Here is a 17,500-nt window from a genome sequence, read left to right as displayed (position 1 = left end):
ATATATATATATTTCCATATCCATTTGAGACGCAAACCGCAAATTCTCAAAATTTTCGATTGACGCCCCATTACATATTTAATTTGCCCTCCCTTAGATATATTTGGGAATTATTGCTCCAAGCACCACAACTGGCTCTTTTTCAAAAAGACTGAGAGATCATTTCGAATTATAATAAATACTGGGGGAGATTATTCTTAATATGTGAAAGTTGTACCATCCGTAAAAACAAAAGGTACGTTGACGATAATGATATCTACTGTATTTTAATAAAAAGTCATATCCTTCAACGACTTTACAAATAAGTTCTCTATTTTCACTTAATGGTTCAGCAATATAATCTTATATTAAGATCCCCAATTGCCGGAAAAAAAATTAAAAAAAGAAGGTGAATTTATATTCTCCTATATCAACATACCATAGTTAAAAGTCAATAGTTCTACACAAAAAATTTGGTAAATAAAAAGTTGTGAATCTAATCCCATAAACACAAACGAGAAAGAATAACTGTTTCCATTTCGGTAATTCCTCATCAGTTTGGAAACTTACTTTATGTTAAAATTATGAACCCCTTCAGCAGCTCCCCAACGCATAAACAAACAACTGATAAAAAAGAAAATGCAGAGGGAATCTCATTTTATATGATCAAATGTTTACTTTTCATCAAGATGTTTGATCTACTCTTTCAGCAAGAGAAAAGTCGGATATCTTTTCAAGACCGTAAGTGGAAAAGGGGTGTAGAGGGATTTTGGCAGTTAATTGTTTTTATTGCGCCAGTGGAGTAACGCTGGAAGAAAACACGACCTTTCATTTTATTTAAGCTTTTATTTTTTGTGGGGATTTCTGTTGTGCGCTACTTCCTCTGCCAGCCTGTCTGTCTAATATATATATATATATATATATATATATATATATATATATATATATATATATATATATATATATATATATACATATATATGGACAGATTAATGGATATATTATATAGACAGAGAGAGAGAGAGAGAGAGAGAGAGAGAGAGAGAGAGAGAGAGAGAGAGAGAGAGAGAAACTTTTATTATATACTCTACTTTATAGGCAGTGGTTAATGTGGCTTTTCCTTAGCAACATTTAGGGTGGAAGAGATCCTTTATTCTTGGGAGGTAACCCTTCTGAGAGAAGATTACTCTGAATACAAACCTTGCTCTTCAACCTTGGACTGTACTGTAGCCAGTGTACCGTGACCTTCCAAGGGACTGAGTTTGAATTCCCTTGCTCGAGGGTATAATCAGGTATTTTCTCTCTTTTTTTGTTCACTTTCCTGATTTTTCGAAAAGTGTGTAGGACAGGATGATGAGAAAGCAAAAGTTGACTGGTGGATTATCAAGAAAGCTCCTTCTTTACCTAATTTTTCCCTTCTCAGTTTCTTATATTTTTGGCAAACCTGGTACGTTACAATATTGTAAATAATGTACTTGTTCATTTTTACTACGTTGTTGTCATGAGTCTGTTTATTAGATTTGCTTCTAATTTTATGTTGTTAATTTCAATTCTTTCGGGAGACATTGAGCTTAACCCATAAGAAAAATTGCAAAGTTCTTCACTGAAAAATTCGAGGCTTAAGGTCAAATTTTCTTGATCTACCTTATGTATGATCTGGTGTTTTTTATCTGAGACACTTGTAAGTAGTAACAAGTCAAAGGTTGAATTTTTAATCCCACATGCACAAGGTATGGCCGTATACACTAGGTTTGCACGGCGTATTTATCATTAGAAAAATCTGGAATGTACAGTAGTTGCCATGAAGTTCTTTGTTTTAAGATTTTCAGTAAGTTCTACAATGTTTACGTATCTGCTGTTTACTTCAGTCCAAATAATGATAATTCTACATATTAAGACTCTCTTGTATGGGGTTAGTATGGCTAAGTCACAAGATTCAAAAGCTTCCTTCGTTATCTGTGGAAACCCCAATGCAAAGCACAGCGAGTGGCCTAAATCAAATACCATAAATCAACATGGCTGGTCTGATCTTGAGTTCTGTGTATCCTCCGATTTTGTCCAGATAAATGATGAACCATCGCATATTCCTGGTAACAGATTAGACCTCATATTCACAGATGTTGCAGCTGTCTCCAAGTCCAAGGTCTGGGAGTATATAGCAGCGAGTATGTAGGAACTTCCGATCATTGTGCCAATAAGATGGATATATCTGTCAATCAGACGGACAATTGGGATCACATTACTGAAGCCTGTCAGGCAATTAATATTTAGATGCTATATCAGATCCAGATCCAAAGAAATGCTGATGACTGTTTTTTTCGTAAGGTATGTCCCTATATAGTTAATCAAGATAGCATCAAATGGCCAGCCGTGGTTTGATGATACATGTAGACGAGCTTACAATGACAAAAAGACCAAATTCAACACATGGAGACGAAATTGTTATGATGAAAATTACACCATTTGTGTTGAGTCTCTCAGTTATGCAAATAGAATTTATCAAGTAACCGAGAAAAATTACAATAATTCCTTAAAGAGGAAACTTGAAGGAATTACTCACCTTCATCTGTGGTGGACAAAATTGCCATCATCTACCTTTCGGTCAGGCTCATCTTTCATTCCACCACTACTAACAGATGATAGTAGATTGGTTACTGGCCTTAAGGAAAAAACTGAACTGCTTCACAGTTTTTGAAGCTGTGCAATCAGCTTCTGCCAGAGACTTATTTCTTTTAGATAGATTTGTTCGTGGTGGAAGGTTTCTGTTTCCTAATATTAGCAGTTATGACTTGGACAATCGACGGATGGTCTCTTGCTTGTCAATTTTTCATAAGCTGTATTTTAACACAGATCTTTCACATACTCAGTTGATCCCCGATCCCCTTTTCCTGCCGCGTGCAACCAGATTTGCCGACCAGCAGCGCCAATATGCAGTAACTGTGCCTCGCTGTAAAACCTCTCAGTTCCAGAGGTTCTTTATTCCTCATACTGTTGGACAGTGGAACTGTCTCCCTGAGTATGTGCAATTGGAACTTCAAACGTTCAAGCGAAGATGCAATACATTACTACTATAACATTGTTCTCGTTGCATTTTAATATATTTTTATCTATTTATTATTACTTTTTTTTTAATAAATTAGATCTCTTCTCTCTGTATTTCCCGTTACCTCCTCCTACTTCTTCCTAGTGAACGCTATATTCTTTGGAAGCTTGAATTTCAAGTCATTGGACCCTGTTGGCTTGTTCCATATGAATAGGGTTCACCTTCTGAATAATAATAATAAATAATAATAATAATAATAATAATAATAATAATAATAATAATAATAATAATAATAATAATTCTGGGTAATAAAATTCAAAATTTTGAAAAACTCCTCAGTTCCACAGCATTGCAACAACAATCCCTCCACCATTTTGGGAATCCATTATATGAAATAGTTTTTGATGGAATGAATATCGTATCAAAGGCAGCGGCCTTTCATCGGTCCGGCTCAATCAAAAAATTTCATCCGTCGCTTTTTTGACTTTCATAAATAAATATGTTTCATGGATTATAGAACATCGATGGGTTACCATGTAAGTGGATTTTTACTTATTCAGAGACAGTTCTTTGATGCATCCGTGATGCTTGCTGCAACATTTTGCTTCGTGCATGCATGACGATATGGTATGTATCCGTTATCTGCCTTAAATATACATTCTCTTTCCCGGAATAATGCATGTGTAACATCACAAAATAAATGTATCCATTCTGACCTACCTCTTGGTTACTATATTTTCAGGAGACTTCTCTTTCTTTTTACTAAACACACTGTTTTATTGAACACACTTACGCACACAAACACACACACACACACGCAGACACATACAGTACACACACACATATATACATACATATATAAACAGTATGTATGTAATTGTAATAGCTACAATGCCCTCTTAACTTCTCGAATTCTTCACGCTTTTTTGGATATGCTTGCAACTACAAAGCCGTAAGATCCAAGTGCAAGAAATTGAAGAGACTGTGATGCCCGGTCGCGGGAAACGAACCCGCGTCACCATGATCACAAGGAGTTTACGTCGCCGACCTGGTAAATGTGACCAGTAGATTCTACATGCAGTATGTATGTATGTATATATATATATATATATATATATATATATATATATATATATATATATATATATATGTATATATATATATATAATTAATAATATACGTATAAATAATATATATATATACACATTATATATAATCCAACATTGATTTATAGGAGAGAAGGAATGCTCCATTGCAACTCATTGTAAAGGGTCATTAAATAATTATACAGTAGTCACAACCAAGGTGCAAAATGTCGTAGGGCTAGAAAACTTGAAAAAAAAAAAAAAACTGGAATGCTCACAACTTTCATTGCCATTCCATCTTTTCAGTATTTCAAGAAGACTATTAGTAATTTACGTAACTAGCAAAAATAAACAACGCAACAGTCTGTTTTCAAACAACCTGAAGTCAATACTAATCTTGGTTTGGAGGAAAACCAACGCATTTTTATCATGGTATATGGCTCACATTTAGCTCTCTCTCTCTCTCTCTCTCTCTCTCTCTCTCTCTCTCTCTCTCTCTCTCTCTCTCTCTCTCTCTCTGATGTATTTATCAATTTCCTTAAGTAATAAGCGCAAACTTTGGACAATTGTTATTAAAGAATAATGGAATACAGCGGCGATGAGGCGGGGGGGTTTATTTCAGGTCGAAGTCGAAGGCTAACATTTTCAAGTTGCGTCCATAAATTAATCATATTTTATTATTATTATTATTATTATTATTATTATTATTATTATTATTATTATTATTATTATTATTATTATTATTATATGTTTGCATATTATTTCATACATTACAAACATTACGTTAATAAGGGTTGAAATTTCGAATTTGATCAGTAGTATAAAACCAACAAAGGACGAGTAAGTTTATGCCAAGGTTTATGGCAGACGACCTAATGCCCATATGTTGCCTAAATTGAAAGGACAAAAGAAGGATAAGAAAGAAGATAATGAAAACATCCAGAAGGATAGATAAGTCTGGCTCCAAAACGTCAGAGTATTTACATGGTTCTAATCATAATTAAAGGTACAAGAATTTAATCTCAATATATGCCAAGTATGAAGAGCAAAGGAAGGCACCGATTCAGGTTCTAGGAAGAAAAATATATATGGCCCTTAATGAAAAGGCTTCACCGACTTGGCAAAGATTACCCATGATTCAAAGCTTCCCCCTTCCTCTCATTCTTTTTTCGAGGAAATGTAAATTTGTACCAGAAGATTCGACTTAACAATAGGATTAAAGTTTTCTGATTATTTTGCGGACAGAAGTTAAAAGTGGAAGCAGTTTTTCCCCTCGGTTGACTACAAAGTTACGAGGCTGGCCTGACTTTTTCCACAATACTTTTTCTTCACAGTAATTTGATACATCTGCAATCAAAGAGGTAATTACCAAAGTTTTTTTGCTCCCACTTAGCAAAGAAATAGTAGGGAATAGCAAAAGTACAGGAGTAACATTCTCTCTCTCTCTCTCTCTCTCTCTCTCTCTCTCTCTCTCTCTGAATACTGAGCATATTGCCAATATTTTTCTCTCTCTTACCCCTTTTCCATAACGCATTTGCATAGTTCTTAAATCAATCCATCTCCACAATTGGTAAATATTCATCGTCAATCAACATGGCACAGATTCAAAGCCAATGTATGTGTCTATTTACTGTAGTTGTTGGAATGAAAAGAAAAAAACCCGTTTCAGCAAAGAAGTCTTAGTCTGTTATGGGAATTTAAGTATGGCCAGTCAGGTTTATGGAACTGAGCGCATTATGTTACGATGACTGATTACTTTTCCATTTAATATTGGCACATATGTACAGCAAAATTAAACAGCCGCTTGTTTATTATTATTACTATTGTTGTTGTTGTTGTTGTTGTATTGATATAAACATGCAGTGCAACTGCATATAACTATTAAATACTAACACTGTTCAAGAAGTACCCTATGCGCCTTCCACCCATTTCAAATGGGATATCTGTCTCTTATCTTTGAATGCATGTCATTAGGTATTGCCTTTTCTAATAGCTTCCTTTCATGTGTTTGAATGAATTTGAATGATATTACTGAGAGGCGGAAAGTGGGTCCCAATTTCAAACAGACTTATTATGGGCAAAACTGGGTCTACTTCAAGAAATACCAAATTATTCCGGAACCAAAAGTGACCCCCAAAATTGGGTAAATTTTATTTTTAATTTAGCATAACGACCAATCATTTCCTCCTGCTTCCCCCCTCCCTACTCGCACTCCCACTCCCACCCTTCTTTCTTCACTCCTTTCTGTGTGGTTTAAGGACGGAAATTGGTTGTCAAGGTCAAAATTAATTCATTATTTTAAACTAGCTCTTCCCCATCCCATGTGAATAAAATCAGAGGATATTATTGCTCCTTTTAATGCCTTTTTATTTTTTTTCCCGGGGGGGGGGAGGGTACGGGATTTCAATGAAATATTCCTGATATGTATTTTGGAGGATATGTAATCCGGTGAGTGTGCTGTTAAAAGCCGATTAGGGCAATTTCCTTATTTTGTTTATTTTTGTTAATAAAACTTTTGCATCGAAAATTCTTTTATTTTGAGTTACAACTAGGCTGATACTGAACTAATCCTCTCAGCAATCAAAATTAGTTTCCAGTATGTTGTACATATTCCAGTTTAAATCGTGTTCTTGATTGATATCAATCATCACCAACATGATACCAAGTAGTATTAATAATCATAATAATATAATAATAACAACAGCAACCAAATTTTGCGAAAATATGATGAATTAAATGAATTTAAACACATGCAAGTGTTATTAAAAAACAGTAATACCAAATGGCATGCATATAAAAAATAGGAGAGTATATCATTTAAATACCCCATCTGAAACGGGTGGAAGGCTCTTTGGCCTAAAAGAGGCACCCTGTCCCTTCCAGGCTTCTTTAAAAAGTAAGTGAGCAGGTCCCCTTACACAACCAGGTTCCATGGACTACACAGTTAAGCCCACAGAGAGGCCCACTTTATAAATCACGGCCTTAGGGCCTCGCCGGAGGTCACCAGAGGGACCATAGCAACATCAGGGACCTAAGATTCCCGCAGGAGTTCCTCGAGGATATAGCCTCTATTAATCAAATTGAGTTGCTTTAGCGCTGAGAAAACACACAACACGGTTCCTGCTTTCTGTAGCTCCTTTGAAGATACGAAATCTATCCTTGTCTGCAGGATGTATTCCGTGCTTTCGAGAGGTTTTAAAAGCAGGAACTGTCTTGTGTGCTTCTCAGGGAAGCTCAAAGACCCTGTTTTTTAAAGTGGGCTTCATTTGCGGGCTTAATTGTGTAGCCCAGAAAACCAGTTTTTCGAGGGGATCTGCTCACGTCCTTCTAACAGAAGCCTAGAAGAGACAGGGTGCTCCTTTTTGACCAATGTGCATGTCATTTTGCATTTCCTTTTCATGTGCCTTTCTTGTACGTGCCTTTAAATAATTTTGAATAATCTTATTTTAGCAATGCCGAAATTGGGTCCTAGTTTCAAAATTGCCTAAGAGGAGAAATTGGGCCTACTTCCATAAATGCCAAAATCATTAGAATCCAAGCCTGAATAGTCTATAGGGCCCAAACCTATATCAATTTTACTTTTGAAGGCAGCTGCACTTTATTTTCTTCTTAGGTTAATGGCTCATTATTTCCTTCTTTCCCCTCTCTTTCTCACTCTCCCTCTTACTTTCTCCCATTTCTCTCTCCTTATGTCTATCTGTCTGTGCAGTTTCCAGCCCGAAATTAGTTGGCAATGACAAAACAGATTGCTAATTTCGAAAATGCCAGTATTTCCTAATTTTGGCCTCTCTCTCTCTCTCTCTCTCTCTCTCTCTCTCTCTCTCTCTCTCAAATACGACAATGTTGTTCCTGTTAATTATTTTTTATTAATCTTTCTTGGGAGAGGTACACGACTTGAATAGAATCTTACTAATATACAAATATACATATATACTGCAACGAGGGAAACCTCTTCTAAGCCAACTCGCCCTTCAAGAATTACAATATGAAGTATGAGAATAAATATTTCACTTTCCTTGAATTCATAATAAGACTTATCCTCATTGTTTATTTTCAGTAGTAAAGTAAAGGTTTTGAATAAAGGAGAGCTGTGGGTGATTATTTGCCCCTTTTGACATTTCTCTCACTTACCCTCTTGGGATAAGTTTTAACCTTCCTTTGACTGAGTGATCTGCCGCGAGCCTTTAACTCCAGGTGCTCTTCTTCGGACACTAACCCTTGCCGGCGCTGGAGTGACTCAGAAGAGAAAGCGAGCCATGACACCTGGGTATGAGTGACCCCATGCAAGGGCTGCCTACTGCCAACGCCACGTGTGAGACCTCTATAGAAAACGGAGTACCAGTGACCACAAAGCCACCTAGAAGGAACGGAATCTTAATCCTTTGACCTTACAAAAGGGCATCGCATAGTCAGATCGACCTGAGACGTTGGATACCCTATCCAGGACACTTGCAGTCCTCTTGCTCCCTTCGAGTTGCCCCTTGTTCTTCCCCACGTGGCTGGTCTAGAAGCCTGAGTTACTTTTGTAGTGAACCCTTTCGCTATTACCCTACATAGCTGGCACCCTAAGGTTCTCGAAGTCAGTCACGTCCTGTTATTTTCTCTCACTATTTTTATTTTCTTTTCTTAGTGTGATTAACCTCAGTGAGACCTGAGTTCATAAGTGAAGTGCATAACATTTATAACGTAAGTGTATTAACCGGTGTTGCAGAATCAAGTTGCTCTGGCACCATAAGTGCAACCTCCTCGATTCCCCTTTATTTATGCTGTCAACTCATTAAGTAACTGTATGCATTCTCTATTGCAGATAGGAGTGCTTGCTGTGGAACTATTTCATCATCTTGAAGTGTGTCACCCTTGTGTTCCATCGTGAATCTTTTCATCTACTGTATATTATATTGTTTGACAGGACTCTGTTTACCTGTCCATAATTGTTCCCAATTCTTCTGATTTATGTGTTTGATATAAATATAATTAAGTGCACCCAAGTGTTTACCTGATAACTCCTCATTTGAAGAAGGGCTTTAGCTGACATTTTCTTATAAGTTTTTATCTGAACCCAGAACTAAAGTCAGATGATACCTCCCCATGGTAAGTTTCTGTGAATCTTCAGTTTAAAACCTTTCAGTGGCCTTATTTCAGCCACGTTAACCTCTGGGCCAGATCAAAACCATATCAATATATATATATATATATATATATATATATATATATATATATATATATATATATATATGTATATATATACATATATGTATATATACATATATATATATATATATATATATATATATATATATATATATATATATATATATATATATATATATATATATATAAATGGATGTATGTATGCATGTATGTGTGTGTATGCATGTGTATGTTCCAACATAACTTTGAAATGCATTGAGCAATTTCAACCAAACTCGTTATTTATATGACTTACTATCTGGAAGAGAATACTGTGGGGTAAGACATCACTGGCACTAAAGGGGGTGGGGTGGGAAGGGGGTGACATGAGAAAATAACCGAAAACAACAGATATTAGTGTCTAATCCATAGTATTCGAGATCGCTGAGATAGATGGTGCTAGGTAGGAGAGAGAGAGAGAGAGAGAGAGAGAGAGAGAGAGAGAGAGAGAGAGAGAGAGAGAGAGTGTTTATCGATTGTCATTCAGAGTTATCCTGGGCAGCGCCGGGTTGGAGAGTAGAGGGGGTGTTAGGGAGAGAGAAAGAGAGAAAGAGTTTATCAGTTGTCATTCAGAGTTTATCCGGGCATTGCTGGGTTGGTCAGCTAGTGTGTATACACACACACATATATATATATATATATATATATATATATATATATATATATATATATATATATATATATATATATATATATATTATATATATAATCAAATATATAATATATAAATACATATATATATATATATATATATATATATATATATATATATATATATATATATATATATATATATATATATATGTTCCCAGTTGAGTGTGCTGAGGGCTCCTGAAAAGTGAGAATCTAGTAGGGAAATTTCCTTACTTGGTTTCCATTATTCATAAAATCTTTCATCTAACGCCCAAACAAGATATAAAGGTTACTTTCCACTATGCTGTATATATCCCTGCTCAATTCCTGTTATGTACTTAGAACTGAAATAAACCCATTACCAACATGATATAGTAACAATAATAAATTTTTTCAATAAAAAGATCATTCAAAATGATTTAAACTCATGCAAGAAAGTTATTAGGAAAGTAATACCAAATGACATGCATACAAAAACATAAGTTTATCCTTGAAATACCCCATTTCAAATAGGTGGCAGGTACATTTTCCAAATGGACACCATGTCTCTTCTAGGCTTTTACAGGAAGGACGCGAGCAGGTGCCCTAGGATAACCAAGGTTCCTGGGCTTCATAGTTAAGGCCGCATAGTGGCCCACTTTACAAAAAAGGGCCTCTGAGGTTCTCTGGGAAGCACCAGAGGGACCCTGAAAACACCGCGGACTAAAGAGTCCCCCGAGAATCCGTAGAGGGTAGCTTTTATTAATTATCGAAGGAAAATATTTACTAAGAAACTTTCAAAAACTTCATTTAACATAACTACCGAAGGTGTGAATGAAAAAAAATTAATGACTGTTTAATTTAACATAATTACTAATTAACACTGCAAAATACTGTTGGATTTAAAATTTAGCAACATTTAGATATTGATTTTTTTCCTCGCATTTATTTCAGTATTTACGTTTTGACGAAGTTTGCACTTTAATAATACATTCGAGCGAGAGAAAACATTTGAAATAAATATCAAATACAATTTTTCTTAGAAGCTATAATTATATCAATGATAAAAATTCATATGGGGAAATAATTATTTGGAATTATAAATTTTTTGGTTCAAAAAATTCAAAATTTTGAAAAACTCCTCAATTCCACAGCATTGCAACAACAATCCCTCCACCATTTTGGGAATCCATTATATGAAATAGTTTTTGATGGAATGAATATCGTATCAAAGGCAGCGGCCTTTCATCGGTCCGGCTCAATCAAAAAATTTCATCCGTCGCTTTTTTTGACTTTCATAAATAAATATGTTTCATGGATTATAGAACATCGATGGGTTACCATGTAAGTGGATTTTTACTTATTCAGAGACAGTTCTTTGATGCATCCGTGATGCTTGCTGCAACATTTTGCTTCGTGCATGCATGACGATATGGTATGTATCCGTTATCTGCCTTGGATACACATTCTCTGTCCCGGAATAATACATGTGTAACATTACAATTTATATGTCCCTTCTAACCTATCCCCACTGGTTAATGTTGTCATAACATCTCTCTCTCTCTCTCTCTCTCTCTCTCTCTCTCTCTCTCTCTCTCTCTCTCTTCATAAACTTTTCCATTAAACATACACAAGAGTATATATATATACATACATACACACACACACACACACACACACACACACACACACACACATATATATATATATATATATATATATATATATGTGTATATATATATATATATATATATATATATATATATATATATATATATATATATATATATATATATATATACTGTATATTCACGCACTAGCTATATGAGATGTGCTTTTATGATCGAAATCGAAGACTTTTCCGACTTGTGTGCACAAACTGACTACTCGTTCCATTGACCGTGAGTCATCGTTTTTCTCAAATATCTATCAAACCAATTATCTGATCGGAATGTTACTTGACTCCGTGTACAAGACACCTCCCGCTAATTTTTGGTAAAATAGTGCATTGTCAAATGGTTTTAGTTAAGGCGTTTACTCTTGACTTACATGGTGTTGCCAAGCATCGCCAAACTATGCATTCGAACGTCCTTTATCCCCATCCCGTCCCTCCCTCTCCCTTCCCCTCCTCATCCCTCCCTCAACCCACTTTCCTGGCCTTCCCATCTCCGCCCCCACTTTCCTGTCTGGGAGATACCTGATTCATGCGACTTTGCCCTTAAAAGTCAAGAGTAAACGCCTTAACTAACAACATTTGACAATGAATTATATTACCAAAAATTATTGGGAGGTGTCTTGTACAATGTGTCCAAGTACCATTCCGATCAAATGATTAGTTTGAAAGATATTTGGGAGAAACGATGACTCGCGGTCCCAGAAATGGATAGTAGTTATGTATTATTATTATTATTATTATTATTATTATTATTATTATTATGCGTTTGTTTGTTTTTTACCTTAACAAAGGTTGAAGAACTGAATTTAATCAGCAGTAATAAGACCATTACCTAATGTCCTTATCTTGCCCAAATTGAAAGGATACAAGAAAGAGAAAGAGGAGAAATTCGGTTTGGTTAAAACATACAGAATGACAAATGGTACCGTCTCTTAAAAGAGTCAGCGAACACTAAAGAAGGAAATAAAGCGATACAGTAGAGGAAAATAAAGCAATCCCCAGAAGCTTTATTTACGAAACCCACGTGTGCAGAAATAGATTTGGAAAATATTAATGCGTATTTAAGTGGTTCTGGATATAAGTCAACGTTAAAGAATCTAACCTCGACGATGGCCAAATGTGAAAAGTAAAAGCAAGGGACCAATATATGTTCCTAAGAAAAGGAAAAATATAAGGCCCTAATGAAAAGTCTTACCCGACTTGGCAAAGATTACCTACGATTCTTCTTCTTCTTCTTCTTCTTCTTCTTCTTCTTCTTTCGAGGAAATGTAAATCTGAACCAGAAGATTCGACTTAATAATCGGATTAAAGTTTTCTGATTACTGCGAAACAAAGTTAAGAGTGGATGAAGTTTTTCTCCTCAATCGACTACAAAGTTACGAGGTTGGCCTGAATTTTTCCACAATACTTTTTCTTCACAGTAAATTGATACATCTGCAATCGAAAAGGTAATTACCAAACTTTTTTCTTCCACTAAGGAAACAGACGATATGGAGGAGCAAAGGTGCAGGAGTAACATTCTCTCTCTCTCTCTCTCTCTCTCTCTCTCTCTCTCTCTCTCTCTCTCTCGCTGTATAATCTTTAGATCGCTCGCCTCTCTAGACCGAAACCAAGAAGCAAACGCTTTGTGTTTAAGCTGATCAAAGGAGTAAATATATCTAGTGGTCAGTCGACTGCTGTGAGAAGCCAGAGAGAGAGAGAGAGAGAGAGAGAGAGAGAGAGAGAGAGAGAGAGAGAGAGAGAGAGAGAGATAAAATAATGGGCACTGAGTATGTCTTGCGTAATTTTTTAATTTTTCTTTTTGTATATTTCTCTTTAGCTCTTTATTTATATCATTGCTATTGTCAATTTGTATACCACTTTTAAAACATTAATTTGTCTGTCTATCGATTCTCACTCCTCCATATATCTTGGACACTTCATATTCTCTGGAATGCCAATTCCCTGACCTCCTCGGGTAGATCCCAAAACTCATTCCAGTAAGTTGAAGCCTCCACACCTATATTTATTTAGCTTTTCCTTAGTTCTTCCCGGATGCAAAAATGAAGTTCATTTCCTCGGGGATGCGCCGTACTCTCGAGAAGAAAATGGACATCTTTAAGCCCTTTGTTAATCCTTGTGTAGGAGGTAACCCTGCAAGTGTCATGTCCATCAGATGTGGAAATAGTTGCTGATATGCAAGCCGAGCCAGGGAAATCATTGAAGGCCAGCCATGACAATCTACGCTGGATCCCTGTCTTGTCCAAGCTAACAGCACCACCAGGCTTCATGTCGAGGTCTGCCCCCTGGGATCTACAGCTCTTCAGATGAAACGGGCTCGTCGATAACCTCCTATTATAAATTCAAACTTCCGCTGAATTTCTTCACCCACACTGGAGGGTTGCAACAACATCGCTGAGAGAAGAATATTATCGAAAGCAAAAGATAATGTTGCATATTCGTTCGGCAACGGCCACACCTCTGATTCAATAGTTTTTGAGGTGAATAAGGCCAATTCTCACGTATGGCACCGGAAATCAAATCAACAGAATGCCCCCTTCCTATGTTTTAAATATCACTGCAAGGACGGACCCGAGTTTGTCAGTTCTCATCCGCATTTGCTTTCTGTCTATGCTTGTATACACTTAAAAAATTCAAAATTGTAATGTTCGTTAAAAAAAAAAAAGTGCCATTCTTACCGTAGTTTATGTTTACAGTACCTATCTTATTTGCTTAACGATAAAAATAAATGAATTATGTTGTCTCAAGTATAAGCCTTTTGAAATTCATTCTTGATGAATCCCATGAAAAAGAAGAGGGGCATCTCCATCCAGTCATCAAGATTCAACAGGATGTTTCAGGTGAGAATAAGATTTCGAAACCATGTAAGCTGTCCTGTATTTGACAGTTTATTTAATGCCGTGAAATCCTCAGTCTGCGTTGATAGATACAGCACCTTGGCTGATTTTTGAATCAGAATTTTTTTAACTTCTGATCCCGTTCCACGGCAGTGGTAGTTTCGCCTCATAATTAAAGAATCAGGATACAAACATTCAAATCATTTAATAATTTGAGTCCATTTACATTCAAATTTTGGGGATTTTGTAATCTTTTAGACCTTTCTTTTTCAGTGCCACTTTAAATTTCCCTAAAATCAATATGGTACCTCTGATGCTTCGTGGAGCCATTGCAAATTAATCACATACTTAATTCCCTCTGGTCAGGGTTTCATACGGGTTTCACTAGGGTGTTTCCAAGAAGTATTTAAATGCTGATACAGAGAGTGTGTGTGATGATAATGTGAGAAAGGTACAACTCAAACACTTTGTTAGCATTACATTTTAAATCACTTAGCTATAACTATTATAGCAACATTATATAGTTTTAACGATTATAGTATCATAATACAGCTTTAACTTTTATAATGACCTAACGTACTAAGCCTGAATTTATAACCATTCTAAGAGCAGTTCTTCACTGGAGGGGTGGGCAGAGCTCTTGGTTAGCACGCTGTTGGCCCAGCGTTCGACTCTCCGACCGGCCAATGAAGAATTAGATGAATTTATTTCTGGTGATAGAAATTCATTTCTCGTCATAATATGGTTCGGATTCCACAATAAGCTGTAAGTCCCGTTGCTAGGTAACCAGTTGGTTCTTAGCCACGTAAAATAAATCTAATCCTTCGGGCCAGCCAAAGGAGAGCTGTTAACCAGCTCAGCGGTCTGGTTAAACTAAGATATACTTAACTTTTTCTACACTTAGCGTCAGATTAATGAAGTTGCGTGTCGAGGTTCTGAAATTCAAAAAGGAGCACTTGGTGCAAAAGGACGTTGATTGAATTATTACCGATTGGTTTTTACTTCCCTGTCGTCACAACAACAAAAGTCATCGAAGTCAATGACCTACCATTTCAGCAGCAATTTTTCTTCTTTCTAGATTCATCAATCGACAACCATCAAATAGCTGACATCATTGAAACTTATATACCCGATCACACATATATTTGGCTTTCAGTAGAAACACCTGATGCATATTTACTCTTGTGAGAGCAGTTCTCCTCAGATGCTCGGTCCCGATACTGTTCCCTTCTGTGATGCCGAGTTTTGGTATTCTATTCCTGTTTCAATATTCCCCTTTTTCGTAATCTCCCTTCACACAGGTGGTAGGTGCACTATCATTACTACCAATATTGATATCACCATTACCATTTAAACAGTCTGAACTAATTAACAATAAGGAAAATGACTAAGGTTTTATGGCACTTTACTATACTCCATCAGAGGGTCTCCAAATGTGTACAAGCCTAATCTTTCAAAATTTCATCTGGAGGGAAGTACATATCAATTTTCATGACAGTAGGAAGATATTATTCAGAAATATGAAGACATATTAACTAAATAATTAAGAAATATTCGTCATAAGCAAAGGCATAATCCACTCTTTTTTGTCTGCTAACAGAAACAGATCTTGTTCGTGACCTGTTTGCTGAACTAAATCGTGGTGGTTATGGATCAAGATCTTGATCAAATCTGATAAACCATGCAAATTTAACATGATTTTTTCAAGGATCAGAATCTTATGCAGGACTGATGAACCAAGATCCTGATCAGCTTTTGGCGAGTTACAAGTGAATTCAGATCTTTTGTTAAAATCTGTACTGAGACTTGGATCTTGGTAAGTATCTGTTAGTTTTATCATCTCAGCCAAAACCTGGGTACAAAATGGGAGATCATACAAAAACTCGATTCTGTTTCTGACACGCCTTTCTTGAAAGTACTATTCAGAAAGTAATGAACCAAGATTAACCCTAAAAGATTCTGACTGCCATCTATACTATGATCATGTCTCAGGTTATCAGAGAACGTACTCCTAATAAATGCCAGAATTCAATATATCTCAGCCAAATCAATAAATACGATAACAAAACAGCTAAGAAGAAAAAGGGCGTATAATACACTTTTACCAACGCAATTAACATATCCTAAAACTTTAATTCATTTGTAAATACTTTGAATCACTTGTGTTTCCCTTCATAAATACAAGAACGTGATTATTGATGCTATCTAAATACTCACTTATATGGATTTTTTCTTTCACAAATGGCAGGAACTATCGTTTCATTTAAATCCACATCATTACACATAACAATAAATTATGCTGCTAAAAGTCATGTTGGTTCTAAGACTATCGTGATTCAACCGAAAAATTTATCAAATGTTCACTGAACATAGATGACCGTTCAATAATAATAATATAGAGAAATATAAGTGATAAATGGGATAACATTCATATCTCCATTAAAGCAAATATTTTTTAATGACAAGATAAAACAACCATTAACTGATACCAAAATTTCATCCAACCCAAAGGCTGCTGGGTATGGCCAGATCCTTAAGATCCTATTAGATTAAAGAAAATCCAATTAGCAAAGGGGACATGACGTATATGACATTAACGATTCGATTAATCATTAAGTGATTAACATTTAAAAGGCTGCCATGTGTTCTCTGAAAGCTGATAAGACTAATTATTATCATTCGGACTATCCGCACTATTCATTCTGGTCTCATATGACTTTTGTTAAAAATAAACGACGAGATTTGATGAATGGTCCTAGGCAATTTGGAAAGAGATGATCAACTAAATTTGCAATCTATTTATTTCAGAGGACATTTTAAACACATGCATTCCCAACACTGAGGAGAACGATCGATACACACAACAAAATACACAAATGAAGAAATACACGCTCACACACATATACTGTATATATACATATGCATACACACATTTATACATATAATGTACATATATATGTATACATATACATATGTATATATATGTGTGTATATATCTGTGTGTGCATGAGACAGATATCTGAACAAGAAGAGAGAAGGAAAGAACGAAAAGGAAAACGATGTAGCCAAAACACAATCA

The sequence above is a fragment of the Macrobrachium rosenbergii genome, chromosome 30 (assembly GCF_040412425.1).
Source record: "Macrobrachium rosenbergii isolate ZJJX-2024 chromosome 30, ASM4041242v1, whole genome shotgun sequence".
In the NCBI taxonomy this organism is placed as follows: domain Eukaryota; kingdom Metazoa; phylum Arthropoda; class Malacostraca; order Decapoda; family Palaemonidae; genus Macrobrachium; species Macrobrachium rosenbergii.
This window is presented reverse-complemented; position numbering follows the sequence as displayed.